Below are 17,456 nucleotides of genomic sequence, written 5' to 3' on the forward strand. Positions count from 1 at the left end.
GTAACAAGTTAACCCGTTAAGGCATGTTAAGGGACCGTTTAAAGACACAATGAGTGATACATGTGTAGCGAAACCAAATTTTTCAAAACGAGCATAAAAGTATTAATTAATAGATAATCCATAACATATTTGAAAAAAAAAACACACCACAAATCCATAACATACTAGAAACAAAATACAACAAATACATAACATTTTGAAACAAAAAATCATAGATGCAAATCATAACATCCATAAAAATATAATATCGGGTTCTGCATTAGTGAAATATCGTTTGTAAGTATGACTTTTGGTTTAAGAATTCAGGAGTGTGAGTGTGAGTGTGTGTGTGTGTGTATATATTAAAATAAAAATCTACACATGTTACTAACAAGTTAACATGTTCTTAACCTGTTAGGACGTACACAAAGTAAACATGTCGACCTGTTTAAGGCACGAAACATGTTAAGCTTAAACCAAAACCTGTTAAAACCCGTGTCGTGCTGTGTTAATATGCCCATGTCATAAATTGACAACCTTACATTTATAACCCGATCCTCGTGGAGGTCATGAAACATCTACAATGTTTTCTCACTTTTTTTTACATGTCATCTTATGCGTGAATATACGTTTAGACGAATTTTAGACGTATCAATCATTTTCAATCACATTAAATGTTGAATTACCTCTAAACATATAGACGACATAATTTTCTTTGTGGTCCCTCAAGGGCAAGACGATGTCTAACACGAAACCTTCTAGTTAATTAGCTCATGTATGATCATTAGTATGACTTAGGTTTTCAATTTTTTACTAACTTTTATTGAATAAGAAATTGTTATAGCTGTAAACATCACTACATCAGCAACATTATTATTATTATTATTATTGATTTATTGTTCTTGATTTTTTGACTACATCTGTCACTGTCTAACCTTACTAATAAATGACACCTTTTTTTTATGAGCATAGAATGCGAATATTAAAGGCATAGATCTTGGTCTTATTTTATTGTTCATTGACCCCTCAAATCTTAAAAAGATATATTATTTAAATTATAATAATACTACACGAAAGAACTGGTAAACGGATGAATTGATTTCTCGACTTTCTGAGTTTTGACTCATCAAATAGAATATATTATGTAAAATGAAGAAGTTATGCATGCTGTTGACAAGGTACTGTTGAATAGTAAAATGAAGAACTTATGCTGTAAATTGTATACAAATCCAGATTTCTTGACTAAATCCGCTTGTTATTTTCAGTTTTGTATATTTGTATATTTATTTTATAATGTAACAAGAATAATATGTAATTAATGCAAAATCTTTTTTAATAAAACCTCTATATATAACTAGTTTTTATCCCCCGTATTACGGGGCTGTTTTACATTACTCTTTTTTAATATTTATATACTTTTTTGGGTTTAATTTTATTTATTGTAATGAAATTTATAATATAGTTAGAGTTTGATGATACAAAGATTTTACAAATAACTAAGATGTTATAGCCCGGTTTAAAAGTTATCTAGGTTTGGTAAGACCCAAGACCCGCTTATTTTTTTACTATAAAATTATTTTTTAATTACAAATAATATTTAAAAAAAATCATATAATAATTTTTAGTATATCCTATTTTATAGGATTTTCACATCAATAATTTGGTGAGAATAATTTTTAATTTAATGAGATGTTATAATCCGTTTAAGGAATATCTGGGTTTGGTAAGACCCATACCCGTGAATTCGGGTCAAATGCATGAGAAACCTCCATTTAAAAATCAAGCAAATCTGGTGACTCCAAAAGAAGGGGGAGCCACCACATCGCGACACATAGGATTTTTGGGTTCTCGTTTATATATATTGATATAGATTTAACTAGCTTTTGGTTTATTTTTTTAAAGTTAAATATTTTATTGTCCTTTCTAATATGGTGTAGTGGTAGGAAGTATGAACCATTAGTTTCTCAATTGAGACCCAAGTTCAATCCTTGTGTCTCAATGTAGGAAGTTTGGGATCATTGTGATCTCCAGCTCGATCCTGAGGGTATTGGGGTTTACCACCAGTGGGCTTTAAGGGCTCCGTACAACTGGATTTGCCCAAATGACAATGACCTTTTGCGATTGGGTCACCCCGAATACCTAGACATTTTATGTTTGTTGACTGTTTAAAAAAAGTTAAATATTTTATTATTCCGGTATTTATTAAATGTTATTTCATTGTTAAATCTAAACTATTTTTTCTTAACCTATCCTTATGTAATATATCCGTCCGGCCCGACCATTTTGATGTCCTTTAGCTGTCATCAAACTTGAGGCCTTTTTTGTCAATTTTTTTTATTTACCCCAAGTAAGCCGAGACACCATGGTTGTTTCGGCACAAATCGAAAAGTAAAACAGTACATCTGAAATAATTTAAATGAATGCGCCGACGAAACAATAGATAGCATACCTGTGCTCAAGGGGATAGAAAGCATTTTATCGATCAGCCGGTGTGCTAATTTGTTAACAAATAAAGAGGTCCCAAATGGTTACGAAGTTAATCAAAGTAAAAGTATTTTAGAAAGTTGATGCTGGAACTAAACTCCATTTAACATAGAATAATAATTCATATAGTTACTATACAAATGCATCAAATCACCAGAATAAGAATTCATCAGTATTTGCAAACTTATACATGAGAAATTATATTATAAAACTCACTGTTCAATCCTAGTAATCATCAAAGTTATAATCTTGTATTCTCATCTCACATGGAAAAAACTGTTAAAACTGGTAAAAGAAAGTTAATAATTAGAGACAAAATACTCTTCGACTTATGTTAAAAACACAAGATACATATAACAATCTATAACAAGCCCCTGATCAAAACTCAGGCACTTTAAAAGTTTTTAGAAAAAGATAAACCTAAGCGACTGGGGTTTTAGAGACACGATTAATGAACGGTATCAATCACTGATTTTGGATTGTTGGAATACCGAACTGACATAACCTTTAATCTTCGGCAGTGTTGTCTTCGAACCTTAAAATTTCGGAGCTCAGAACGAGTACCCCCCCCCCCCTCAAATCACGGTTTTAATATGTGATAAATAATTTGACAAATTTACCTATCGGGCTGTATATCCAAAACCCAATACGAAAGAAAAAAACTGAAATGATCCATATAAAACACAAATGAATCGAACACCTTTTTATTTCATGAACTGACATTTTTTTTATTGCACAAAGAATCATTTTTAAATAAAGTTATATATAAAATACATATTTAAATGTTTTTAACAATTATGACTCTCTTATAAGACTGGGCCTGGTCAATCGCCCTCCCTTTAGGCCGGCCCTGGTCTTTGACATGAGTTGTTTTGAGTATCGTTTTTTTTCCTTTTTTGAAATTTACCTACTTTATTTTTTTTATTTAATTTCTTTTAATTGTTTCATACATTAGCAGCTATTCTTTTTTAAGAAAATCACACCATAAGATCTCAAAAACTTGTTTCTATTTTCAATTTGAATAGTAATGCTATATTAATATATATATATATATATATTTCTATAATAAATTAAACGAAATTATGATGCTTTAGCTTATTATTTTAGAGGTCCAGAAAGTAATTAAGATGCTAAAGTTCTTGTTTTACCCTATTTTTCCGAACACCTTAATGAAACGGACCTGATCTACAAATTAATAGTGAAACTGAATTTTAAAGGCCGGGAGGACATAAATTCATTAATTTAAAATGGTATACTAATAATGACAAATTTAAAATTAGGGTTAGGGTTCCTAAATTTGTATCTACAAGACTACAAATGATGAAATGGTCACATATAACCATGCATGTTGACTTCTTCCATGACACTGGTCACTGAAAACGTGTAGAGAAGATAGTAGTTGTTCACATGTAGCCCGTATTGTACTTTCATGCAACTAAAAACGACACTCAACGTTCCAAGTCTTTTTAGTAAACAAGGAATATTGACTTCTTCCATGACACTGGTCACTGAAAACGTGTAGAGAAGATAGTAGTGTTCACATGTAGCCCGTATTGTACTTTCATGCAACTAAAAACGACACTCAACGTTCCAAGTCTTTTTAGTAAACAAGGAATATTGGAGACTATTTAAATCAACTCACGTGGGCACCAACAAGAATGTGTCATATATAATGTTCGGAGGAGTATAATTAAAAACCAAAAAAGACTAATTTTAGCTATGGGATAATATGATATACAAGGACAAATCTTCTATTTTTTATTATTAAAAATAAATAAAAATAACATCTTTATTATGTGGATCACAATACAATATAATATTGGAAAATTCATATTATATATATATATATAGAGAGAGAGAGAGAGAGAGAGGAGAATGTTAACGTCCAAATGAAATTAACGTGCTAAACGTGAGAATCAAGTAGAGTAATTATGTAATTACATCATAGAGTAATTATCATAGTGTAATTACATAATTACTCTACTTATATATATAATTACCCAACTTGATTCTCATGTTTAACACATTAATTTCATTTGTAGTTAATCCAAACCCTATATATATATATATATATATATATATATATATAAAGAGAGAGAGAGAGAGAGCAATGTTAAAATAAGAAGTAAAACTATCCTAAGAAGTTTAAGAAGTGTTTTTTACCCTTAAGAAAATAAAACACACCGAACAAAATAAAACATAGCGAACAAAAAACACACTAACAATATCCACCATCAGATGATCACATCCAAACGCCCGATATTACTTCTCACACTTCTTACAAATAACTCACTTCTTATTCTAACCCCACCCTATATATATAATCGTTGATCATAGATTAACTATATTTGAATCTTGCATACATGGGACATAACTTTACTGGGGAGAGGAGGGGTTTAATTCGCTTCATGTTTTTGGGCTCTGAACTTTAAAATACAACCTATATATTTTAGGTTTATATTACCTATATGTGTTAGGTATTGTTTTTGGACTCTTAAGTGGTAATATATGATTTTTGATAGCCTAAACTAAACCAACTACAATAACTCGTAATTTTTTGTTTGGGATTTATGGACTTTATATGGCGAAACTTTTTTTTTTATTATTGTGAAAGAGCTTAATAATAGTTTTTAATATTTCAGCTCATTCAATTTAAAAGCTTAAGTCTCGTCACTAATTGCATAAATAACACACACATATATATATATATATATATAAATAAACACCATTTTTGTGCTTTGAAAGTTACAAATGTCAACTATTAAATCAGAATGTTCTTTAATTTTACAGTGATTTCAATCCAAAAGTCTAATTCTCGAAGGTTTTAGAGAGGGACATAACTTGACTTATGGTTTTATAAATAAAAAAGTTTTTCAGGTTTAATAAAATGGAGTTCTTGTCCTTGGATAAATTTGTTTTCCATTTATCTATTTGTCTATTATTTAAGTATCGTATATAACCTCATTAGGTTTAATACATAACTTAAAATCCAAAAATAAGTAAAATAAATCAAGAAATCGTTAACACTAATGTCATAATTTAAAAAAAGAGAAAAGGTAAGTAAATTCAATTTGAGGGGAAAAAAAGTTCCACATTCAAATTACTAAATTGAGACTTTCTTAAATTCTTTAAAATTGAAGGAATTTAATTAGATAAAAGGGTCTTTTAATCAAAACTAAATTTGCATGTAAAGTCACACGCTAAATAACACTGTATTCAATTATCTAGGAAAGTTTTGTAAATCGTGGGCATATCATTTTCAGATTAAAGTATCGCACGTATGCTAGAAATCAATAGACGGATAAAAAATAAAGTTTTTGTTAATTAAGATCTTCATTGCTTCAGATCTCCATCTTGTCTCGTGCTATTTTCTTTTTTTACTTGGTTCTTGATCTTCGTGTCTACTCTTATTTTATATTACGATTTGAGAATCCAAACAACTATAAATTGGTTTTCAAAACAGCCAACGAATACAAGATACAAGACCAAAAATAAAACCACCACAGGTCTAGGTTTGATTTTGCAATGAACAACACAACTACTTCAAAATGAAAAGGTAAAAATATTTTGCCAACCAAAAGTTTTGACAAAGTAAAAACAAAATTGCTTTAATTGTTGTATATCGGATTTGCGTTAGAGATTTATAAAAGTGGCCATGGTACAATTGTTGGGTTCTGTACACGGGTTTAAAATCAATTACACAATAAGAGAGTAAAAGGGTATACAAAATAACCGGAAAAAAAAAATAACAATAAACCGAATCGTATCCGTAACAAATAAAAAAAACCCGATCCAAATCTTGAGTTTGGTTTTCGGGTCGGATATTAACCGAATCTGAAATCCCAGTTCGCTTTCTTGAAATTTTGAATTCGGAAAACTGAATAAACCGAACTATGTTATGTGTGTGTTTATATGTTTTTTTTTTGTTTTATTTTATTTTATAAGTTTTATGTTATGCGTCTAGTAGTCAAGTTAACCAAGCCTAGTCCACCAAGCTTCCCTTTTCAAAATCCTAAAGTGTATAGAAATCAAATGACATCCAAAATTCCAAATCCATCTCCACGATTCCACTTTAGTCTTCTTCAGGGAGCATCCGCGTCCGCTTTCCACGACTCGATTCCACTTTTCATGGGTATTACTCAATAAATTCCACAAATCCCATGTAAGAACCCTTATGAGTTGTACAACGCAAATTCAGTTTTTCAAATTGAATTCTGGTTTTTTCGATTTTAATCAAACCAGTCTGAATCGAACTTGGATGAATTCAGTTCGGTTAAAGTAATTTGAATTCGGATCGGTTTGATTTTTGGATTTAAGAAAGAAACTTTAAATCCGAATAAACCGATCCAAACAACCCAAATAACCGTTATCCGATCCGATGAACACCCAATCTGTGTATAGACCATTCTTGATCCAAAAAAAAATACAAACATACACAAACATAGTAAAGATAGATCTACATACATTTCAGATTGCATACCAAATTGAGACATTAAGACACAAAACTCACCTCGAATACAAACCCGAAAACCCTTTCGCTCTCCTTGGTTTTGACTTATTATTGCTTAGCGACGGCGAGCTGCGGTGATATGTGACGTTCTCTAGCAGCTGGTGATGGCAGCAGAATGAGATGGCGGCGATGATGTATATATGTACGTAACCATTTGAATCTTGCCTTAGAGCTGTGTTAGTTGACTTTTGCTTCACTATAAAAAGACTTTTTGACTTTTGCTTTCTTTGATTATTTCCATAGCTATAGAGCCAGTTTGCCCTAAGACATCACAATAAAAACTATTAATGTGATTTAACTATTAATATAACATAGTCATAAAAACTATTAATTGTAAACTTGATTCATGTTTAGTGTTGTTGACATTGGGTCGGTTTTGAGCAAAAACTGAATCAAAAAGCAAAAGCAAAAACTGTTGGGTTTCGGTTGATATGTTGAGAATATATACCCGTCGGTAATCTGTTTGAAAACAAATTACCACGCCATGGTTTTCGATTGATGTTCAAGGATAAGCGCAGTGGCGAAGCTTGGATGAAAATGTCGAGAAGGCCGGACGAAAGTACGCATTAAAAAAACCGTAAACGGAGGGAGCCAGGATCAAAATTTCGGTTGAAAACGGGAAAATTTACACTACGTATAAAAAATGTCGGGCGAAAACTAGTAAATATACACTGCTACACAAAAAAACGGAGGGGGCCGGGGCCACCCCTGGCCCCAACTATCCTTCGCCCCTGGATAAGTGCGTTATCTTCAATAACCACCTTCATTGGCGGATTTCTTATTAGTTTAAACACGGCTATAAAAACTTGTTAATGGACAAATGGATTACGTAGGATTGCTAAAAGATATGATGTACATTTGAAACTAGTGAAGGACAATGTTACTAGAGAAGATCTAAGTAGCTTTAAAAGTCAATATCTTTTTAATTCGGAAGCAATTCCGAAGGTTATTAGAAACAAGAATATTCTTCTCAGCACATGCATGGAAATTTTGTGTACGTTTTTTTTTCCTCCTTTCACCTACCTTCGAGCTTGTGCCTCCTTATATATACACTCACGCACCCCTAACGATTACATATTGATCATTTTTTGCTGAGAAGAAAACCAAAAGACACGCGACTAATTAATTAATTAAGATCGCAGCGAAGAAATGGTGACACCCGGGTTTAGATTCTACCCAACAGAAGAAGAGTTGATATTGTTCTATCTAAAGCACAAGATAGAACCAAGCACAACAAGATTGCAGCAAAGTACCGAAACAGTCATACCCGAGCTTAATGTTTACGATATCTATCCATGGGACCTCCCACGTTAGTACTTCATTCACATCTTTAGTATCTGTCTTTTTATTCATTTTTATTCTTCTTATAAGTTGGTGTGATTACCGACATGACTGCTTGTCCTAAAGCGGATTCTAAAGGATGAACTTTTTTCGTAGAAGAGATATATATTCTGTCATTTAGAATTCTAACACGTGAGAATATGATAACGTATAACTTTTATATAAGATTTATAAAAAACGCATAATCATGCAATTCAAAGCAGAAAATTCGAAATATTGAGTGTTGATAGAGTTGTAATCACAGAGCTCTTAAGACCTGTTACAAAGTTGAGGATAAACCCTAAAATAACAATTTTTAAAATCGAAAAGTTGATGCCATACCTTAATCTTATAAGTAAGAATTATTCTCTTTTGTACAATCTTAATCTTATAAGAGGCTGTTTGGTTCATTCAGACATAATTGAGTCCGATATGAATAAGTCTCTGTCTTATTTAGCAACAACATGAGTCTGACTGATTCAGACATAATTTTAACTATTCGGACGTTTTTTTTTGTCTGGAACCAAACAGTCTGAAATCTAAATGAATCAGATGTTTCCATTTGAATAGTTCTATTTAGATGTAAACAAGCAACCCCTAAGCTGGTGTCCAGATCTTAAAGTAACTACGGTGTCGGTTCTTATTAAAGTAATAGATAATAAAATCGGAATCTTTCGAATATATCCATCTCCTATATATATATATATATTCCATAGCTTAGAATTTTAACACGTGACAATATGATAACATGTAATATTTGTATAAGATTGTTAAAAGGCACAAAATTATACAATTCAAACAGAAAAATCTATAGATTGAGTGCCGATAGAGTTGTATTTATAGGTAGTCAAGCCCCTAAGACATGTTACAACGTTAAGAGTAAACCCTAAAATAATGAAATACCAAATTTATATTCACATGGTTCGTCTCATGTATAATATTTATGAATCAGAATATGCTGGAGAGCGTTGTAGAGGAGACCCTGAACAGTGGTTCTTTTTCATTCCGCGACAAGAAAAAGAAGCGCGAGGAGGAAGACCATCCCGCCTCACGAGTTCTGGCTACTGGAAAGCTGCTGGCTCACCAAACATTGTTTACACTTCTAGTAACCGAGCCATCGGGATCAAGAGAACCATGGTTTTCTACAATGGTAGAGCCCCCACCGGAACAAAGACCAAATGGAAGATGAATGAATACAATGCTTTTCAAGATCAATCCCCAAATAACAGAAAACCAACGGTATATATATTCATTCTTGTTTGTTTCTTATTTAATTTAAAAACTGTGTTATCCAAATTGAGTTTGTCCACGAGTACACGACCTCTATTTTGGAAGACAGAATAAAATTTAACTTTATATAGTTTATAGAACTATTGCATAGAATGGAAATAAAAGAACATGATAATATGATGGGTGAGGACGTACCAAACATCGGAAGGGAGTATTTGTAGAGGTGCATTATAAGATAATGTAGATTGATAAAAGGGTAATTTATAATTCTTGTGTATTTGACATAAGTTACAATTTTTATCCAAATGGAAATGCATGGAATAAAAGAGGAGAAAAGTTGAAGGTTTTATTGTTGGGATGACCCAATATATGATGCCAATTCTTGTAGTTGATCTTGTGCAATGAGAAGAGTGACGGATGACATGAAAATCGAAGTTCATTTATGTCAATGCGCGCTTGTCATTCTGTTACGAACCTCGTTCGTTAATCAAATGTTCCAAAGAAAATAGACGGAAACCAGATTAGAAAATAGAGAGATAATAAGACTTAATTCATATTCTTCATTCATAACCATAACTAAACACTTACGAGTGTTTAAATAGCAAAACAAAAGATAAGTAACTAAAATAAAATAACTACTACCACTATACCACTAACAATAAACCTACTGCATGCAACATGGAGGAAATAAAGGAAATAATAACAAATGCATTATCCCACGTTCTCTTTATGCTTGCATGGCATGTAGTATGATGTGGCACACATCACATTCCTCTATAGAAGGGGTAGTTTGGAATTTCGATCCTTGATGACAAAAAATTAGTCAAAGGAGAGTTCGGATGGTGTTGACTGCCGGGATTCTATTGGCGTCTAGTCCATGGTTTGCTATTGAGCCTGCTATGAATGACAAAGGAAGACACGGGTTGATGTATTCCCGGATTATTTGTGACGGTTTGAGCTAAAACAAGCTCTTGTCTTGAGCATTGGGGTTGCTTGATGTGACCTCTTGAAGGTGAGGCACATGTAGTGGCCAAGATATTCAAGCTTCGAGGGGGATTTATGCATTTGGTAAAGATAGGTATGATTTGGAGGCTTATATTGGGCATCGACAAGGGCACCGAATTTTTAGAGATCGAGCCCATGAAGAAGAGCCTCGATTTGGGTTTCCCAATCAAGGTAATTCGTGGAAGTTAACTTATTGGAGGCAAGAATCGAAGACGACGACGATGATGTTGTGGTCTTATTGATGAAGAGAGCTAGGCTGCTCATTTGAATCCGATAGTGAAGAGGTAGGTCCTAGCAGAGCCCAGTTGGACCCGCAAGACTCACCTCAAAGAGGGACGTCTGCGCAGTTGAACCCGCAAGACTCACCTTCAAGAGGAACGTCTGCGCAAAGGCTAAACTCGCAAGACCTTGGAGAGACGTCTGCGCAGAAACCAACTGGATCCGCTGGACCCACCATGCTCAGAGACGTGACGTCCTTACGCGCAGTACGCAAGCTGTTCCCGCAGGAAAGCCTCCCAATGGTCGACGTACTCCGCCTGTTCCCGCAGCTACGGATACTAGCCATCAGGGAAGGCTACCCGCGCAGCAAGGCTACACGCACAAGGCACTTAACTCTTAAATAATTCAGTAATGTCACCTGAAGAAGGAGTGAGCAAGCCGGGAACACTCCCGCACAAAGCCGGGAAAACTCCCGCCCAAATGAGCCAGTCCGTACGATACTGGAGGATCTTTTGTACTGTACCTGACGAGGTATGGACAAAAGATCTGACCAAAGATACGACAGCTCACTGACAACAGTATGACGAGCAGCACGCTCTTGTACTGTATGTCACTATTAGCCGCTGCCTACTCACCAACCTGTCGGAGGACGTGCATAGCCTGCAGTTGGTGGAACAGGAATAGTACACAGCCGGCCTGGTCACTATCAGCCGCTGCCTACCCACCAACCACCAGCATGGCATGTGCGTAGCCCACAGTTGGCAGAACAGGAACACTATTCAGCCGGCTGTACCTGCTTGGAAACCTACCTTCGGCTATAAATACTCCAACATCTTGGAATGGTATCATCATCTTATCTTCTCTAGCAATCTCTTAATATACACTTATATTCAAGAGCATTCTAGTCTGATTCTCACGCCGGAGGGTGGTCACAAGGAGGTACCCCCCCTTCTCAGTGACGAGCTCACGGTGTCTGTTTTGCAGGTCATCAGAAGAACCATCTTTGCAGGACCTAATCCCTCGTGGGAAACATCTATTTAACCCTCAGATTATCCGTAATCTGCCCGGGGTCGATTAGTGTTTCTTCATTGGCGCCATCCGTGCATAAAAGCTAGAACTTATTCTTTTTCAGTTTTTTCAAACTTCTGGAAAGATGGTTAAAGTTACTCCGGTCCCAAGGCCACCGAGTGACCAAGAAACCCCGGTAACCACAACCCCAGCTACTGGGGGGAAAACCGGCGAAAATACAAATTCTACGAACACTACCCCGGTTACCCAAGCCGGGGCAAGTGCAGTAAATTTTACGAACACTACCCCGGTCACCCGAGCTGGGTCAAGTGCAGTAAACGATCATCCCCTGGGATTCATTGATACCCAGGTGGAAAGACAACAGACGAGGCTCCCCCGCCAAACACTTGAACAAGTTAAAGCGTGGGCGGAAGCACGACAGAAGGAATTCCAAGCTGAGTTGGACGAACGCTTGCGTTCCATCCAACAGGCTGACGAATTTGGAAGCACTCGACAACAGCTCAACATGAGCAATGAGTGCGAGTACTGGAACGATGATTCGGAGGAATCCGACTCCGACGCAAACCCTCGCCATAGGGCGAAAGGGAAGCATAAGAAAACGGGCTTCCAACCGAGAAGGAAGTTTGGAGAAACCTTCAAACCAAGGAACGCGGGTGGAAACCCACGTGACTTCTCTAAAACCTTCAGACCAACTGCTGCAAATGCGGGAACGTCCAAGTTTGCAAGGGACATTGCGGAAGCAATCGCCCCGAGAAGTGCCAAACAGATGTCCAACATCGGCACTTATGATGGTAAATCCGACCCAGACGATCATTTGAACAGATTCATAGCGGGGGCAACAGTCAGCAACTGGACGGAACCCACGTGGTGTTATATGTTCCAGATGACGCTGGTTGGAGCAGCCAGAGCGTGGTTTGACCGTCTACCGGTCCACCACATCTACGATTGGGCAGACTTCCAGCAGAAGTTCAGCCAACATTTCAGTCAACAACGAAAGTATACCGAAGAGCAATGGACAATCCTCAACTTCATCCGAGAGGAAGATGAGTCTTTACTAGACTTCATCACGCGCTTCAATTCAAAAAAGCTAAGTCTGGGCAATATTAGCGAAGATCTTGTTCGCGCTGCTTTCATCCAGGGCGCCGAATACCCAGAGCTCATCCGCACCTTAACGGGTAAAGATGGTATGCCATCCACGTGGGATGGCATCATGACAGCAGCTAAACGCTTCGCGGAAACGGAGAGGCAACTGGGTAGAGATCTTCCCCAGAGCACAAACCTCTACACCCAGAAAACAAGAGAAGACAACGTCCTTACCGCCCGACTAAACAAAAAGCGGAAGCTAGGCATTTGGCAGTCAAGGGTAAACTTTGACACCTCATCCGACTTGCACCATCGGTTAGGCGGAAGGGATAACGTGCAGTCAAACCGAAACTCCAGATGGACGCCACTCACCAAAAGTGTCACCGACATATTCGCCACTGAGAGGCTCCCATGGCCAAAGGCTCCAATAATCCGACATCGTCACAATGCTGACCAGAGCAAATACTGTGACTTCCACAGGACAAGAGGCCACACCACCGAGGAATGCGTAGACTTGAAGGACATCGTCGAAGCATTTGTCAGAGATGGGACGCTCACGCACCTCGTGGCGTAATGAACGCTGAGCAGGCTGATGCGTGTAGAACCCCAGTTAGGGAAAAACACGAATAAAACTGCAGCTTCAATGTTGGAGACTACATACTGCGTAAACAACGAGATTCCGAACCAAGTGCATATCGGCTCGAAAGGCTCGATGACACTCCCATCTCAAGAACCTGGAAGGGAGCTCAATTACACAGGCTGCATGTAGATCAATTCCAAAGTTGTAAAGAAAAGGCCCAGAGCCACTTCTAATGGAAATGATTCTCCTTATCACATTGATGCTGATGGTCTTACATTTATACTTATGAACTTTCCACACTGATATGCCGGTCTTCACCGCATACATAAGTGGGGAAGTAAGTCGTTGCGTGTGGAAGGCGGCAAAACCCGCATAAACACAAAAAACGGCAAACCTTCACGCAGGTCAATTATAGGTAAAGTTTGGTGATCCCACTAAATGAAAGTGCCGGTCCTAACCGCACAAATCATGATAGAGGAAACCGAACTAACCTATTGACAACCGTGCGTCGAACGGTTAACTTATTCAAAACACTTAGAAAATTTCTAACGAAAAGATAAGGAAAACCTCCACGCAGGTCAGATATAGGTAAAGTTTAGCCATCCTACTAAGTGCAAGTGACGGTCTTACCCGCACAATCACGAAGGAGGAAGCAAAACTTCAACCTATTATCTACCACGTTCAAAGGTTAACTTATTCTAAACACTTAGAAAATTTCTAAGGAAAACCTCCACGCAGGTCAGATATAGGTAAAGTTTAGCCATCCTACTAAGTTCACGTGACGGTCTTACCCGCACAATCACGAAGGAGGAAGCAAAACTTCAACCTATTATCTACCACGTTCAAAGGTTAACTTACTCAGAACACTTGGATGAGAAAGTTGCTAATTTAAACTAAAGTATGCATGAGCAAGTCATATAACGTTTATAAAGCAAGTCATCCAGTGAAAGTAGCGGTCCTACCCGCACAAAGATTTATATTCCATAATAATTCAAGTATTACAAGAATGGCCGAGTATCTACCCGCCTACAAGAATATAAATCTATACAATGTAAACCTATCCTAACAGTGGGAAGGGATCTAAAGGTTCAAGCTTCAGGACCACTCCCTCCAAACCCACTTGTACCCGCACCATCAGTTGGCTGTGGCGGTTCAAGGAAGGTCTTAAGAATGGTTAGCCCATCATCAGCAGCAGCAACTTCGTTCACCTTCTCCACCACCGGATGCGCGAAGGCGGCATATTGGTTCACTGCTTGGTCATATACGGCTTCAGTATCCACATCATATAAAGGGAAGTTCGAAGGCGGGATGCCCTTCTCAACGAACCCTAGACCAAGCAGGAAGCCAGCCTTTTCCCCATCCTCATGAGAAGCGTTGAGGGCTGCGCTCATGGCATCGTCGTAGGATATGTCCGTGAAGACTCGATGCACAACCTACAAGAAAAAAATACAAGTATCAAAACCTTTTCTAAGTACAAAGAAAAGCGTAAAGACATTATGAAGCTAAGCTTACCTGCGGCAACGCTTTTCGTAGAAGCCATTCCTTGGCAACCAGAGCCTCCTGGAGGGCAGCTTGAGCTTGGTTACGGGCGCGTTCGGCTTCACTTTTGTTAAGGTTGGCGAGCAACACTTCCTTAGCAGCAACCTCTTCAACGCCCCTTAGCTTCCGCTCAGTGTGGTCAAGCACGCCCCTCTGGTCCAAGATCTCTTGGAGCTTCTTGGCGTCTTCCATAGCCAAGGCATCATGAGCCTGTTGAAGCCTCTCTAGCTTGGCTTTAAGCTCCTCATTCTCAATGCGTAGAGGCTCAGCAGCAGCTTCAGCCTTGGTGGCCCTCTCAGTTGCGTTCCGTGCAGTTTCCTTAGCCAGCCGAATCTGTTCGTTAACAGCTTGGGCAGCCTTGGAACGGGCCTCGAGCCGGGCCTGAACTTCAACCTCGAGGGCCTTGAAGGCCTTCTCCTTTTCCGCAGCCACTGCGGCAAGCCTCTTGTTCTCCTCCCGGATGGCCCGCGCCTGAGCCACTTCCAGGCTACGCGCCGTCTTTAACTTGTCGTTTTCACGACAAAGTAACTCGACGCGCGGCTGCATCCGGGCAAGGAGAATCCACAGTTCATTCGACAGCCTACCCTCCTGGTAGCTGGACATGGCTTCCCCCAGCGCCCCGGCGGGGGCGGCGTGGCGCGCCCATTCGACGCAGTCTACAGGCGTCCGAAGGGTGGTTCCCCGGCGGATGTTCCACCGCGGAACAAACACCTCATTCGAATCCGACACTGCAAAAACAAAAGGCAGTTAGGAAAAGATGATAAAAAAAGAGGCCAACTTCACCCTACGCACCTGTAGGGTCGACAACAGGCCGGTAGCCGCCGAACCCATCACCTGAACCTAACGGATATCCATCCAAGAGGTCAGGCAGTTGATAATGAGGCACAGATTGGCTTGAAGCCCCAAACATACCTGCTGAACGGGCTGGGGGCGAGGTAGTTGCCGGCGCGGGAGGCACGGTCGAAGCCGCTGCGGTGGAAACCAACGGAGGTGAACTCACCGGAGGTGAACTCACAACCGTGGCCGCGGCTGCGGAAGAATCCACAGAAACACTCACCGCCGGCTCAGTGAAGAAATCAGTGAATATGGCACTGACAGCCGGCAGAGACGTCGTCACAGTTGGAACAGTTGGCTCAACCGGGTGAGCAACTAAACTAGCTGAAGCAGGCGCAGTCGCCTGGATCATCGCCTCAGGTAGGTTGACCAAGCCTACCGTCATGGGTCCGGAGGTGCTCCTCCCCGCTCCACCCTGGAATGCGGTAGTATCCACGCCTGCACAAAGAAGATATAAGTATAATGGCGGAAAGCTATGCAGTTAAGATAAAGGAAGTTTATACTTACGGGTCCTTTTGAGCTTGAAGGTGCGAACAGGCGGGGACGAACCCGATGGAGCCGGCCTCTTCATACCGGTCACCGTCGTCGTCCTGGGCTGCTCGGAGGTGACAGTCGTCTCAGCCTCCGGAGCAGTGGTCTCAACACCACCTGGGTTCCCCGCCGCCTCCTCGCTCTCGGTCTCCGAGTTTGACCGGTTGCCCTGATCGGCGGTAGAGGCAACCTTCGCCTTGCCCTTCCCGCCAGCAGCCTTCTTCTTCCGCGTGAAGAAAGGACTGTCTGCGGATTCCTCATCAGAAGATGACAGAATTAGAGGAATTCCAGCAGAGGTTTCAACATTGAGAGGTCGAGGGTTAAATAACTCCTTACCTGGCCGCGTGGCGCTCAGAATCGGGTGGCCTGGCGGGTAGACCTCCACAAACCGATCCATCGTTTGCTCCAGGATGGGCAACTCGTTCTCATCGAGAGCACGAGTACCCATCCGAGCAGGACCATCAGCCTCCCGCGGATGCAGGAGCGACTGCAAGTCATTCCCCTCTGAAATAAAAAAAGAAACATTTAGAAGAAAAACCTAAATCAACAAAGAAGACAGAGCATACCGTAAGGGATAGAGTTCAAACCGTATTCGAGGACAATGGGAACCTGTGGCGCCTCAGCCCCAGCATCCTTCCACACTCGGCTCATACCGAGCATCACCATCCCAGACTCCGAAAAGCGGTACACCGGAGACTGGATCCGGGAAATCTTGGCGAACCATTCCGCCTCCTCGTAGTTGGAGGCGTGAAGGTTCGGGAGAGCTCTCCCGTTCTTAAACGTCATCGCTATCGGGACGACGCGAGCGGAGATATAGAAGAACTCCCGCTTCCAAGACCGAAGACTGCGCTCGGTTGCGCAGATCTTCAGACCCTTGATCCGATTGACCAAGGTATACCACCCCTGGATGCACCTCCAAGAATAGAAGGTCATCAGGCGGTCGACATGGGGCTCCACGCCCAGAATGAGGCACACCCATTCAAAATGGCGGATCTTTGCGATCGCCATGGGGTGTACCTCCGTCAGGTGCACACCGTGCCTCTCCAAGACACGGTATACAAACTTCGTCAATGGGAACCTGAGATTCCCATAAACGAAGAATGCAGCATACAC

This window comes from Bidens hawaiensis, unplaced genomic scaffold (genome assembly GCF_021521415.1).
Source record: "Bidens hawaiensis isolate Kalapana, Puna unplaced genomic scaffold, B.hawaiensis_p1.1 tig00024799_1, whole genome shotgun sequence".
NCBI lineage: Eukaryota > Viridiplantae > Streptophyta > Magnoliopsida > Asterales > Asteraceae > Bidens > Bidens hawaiensis.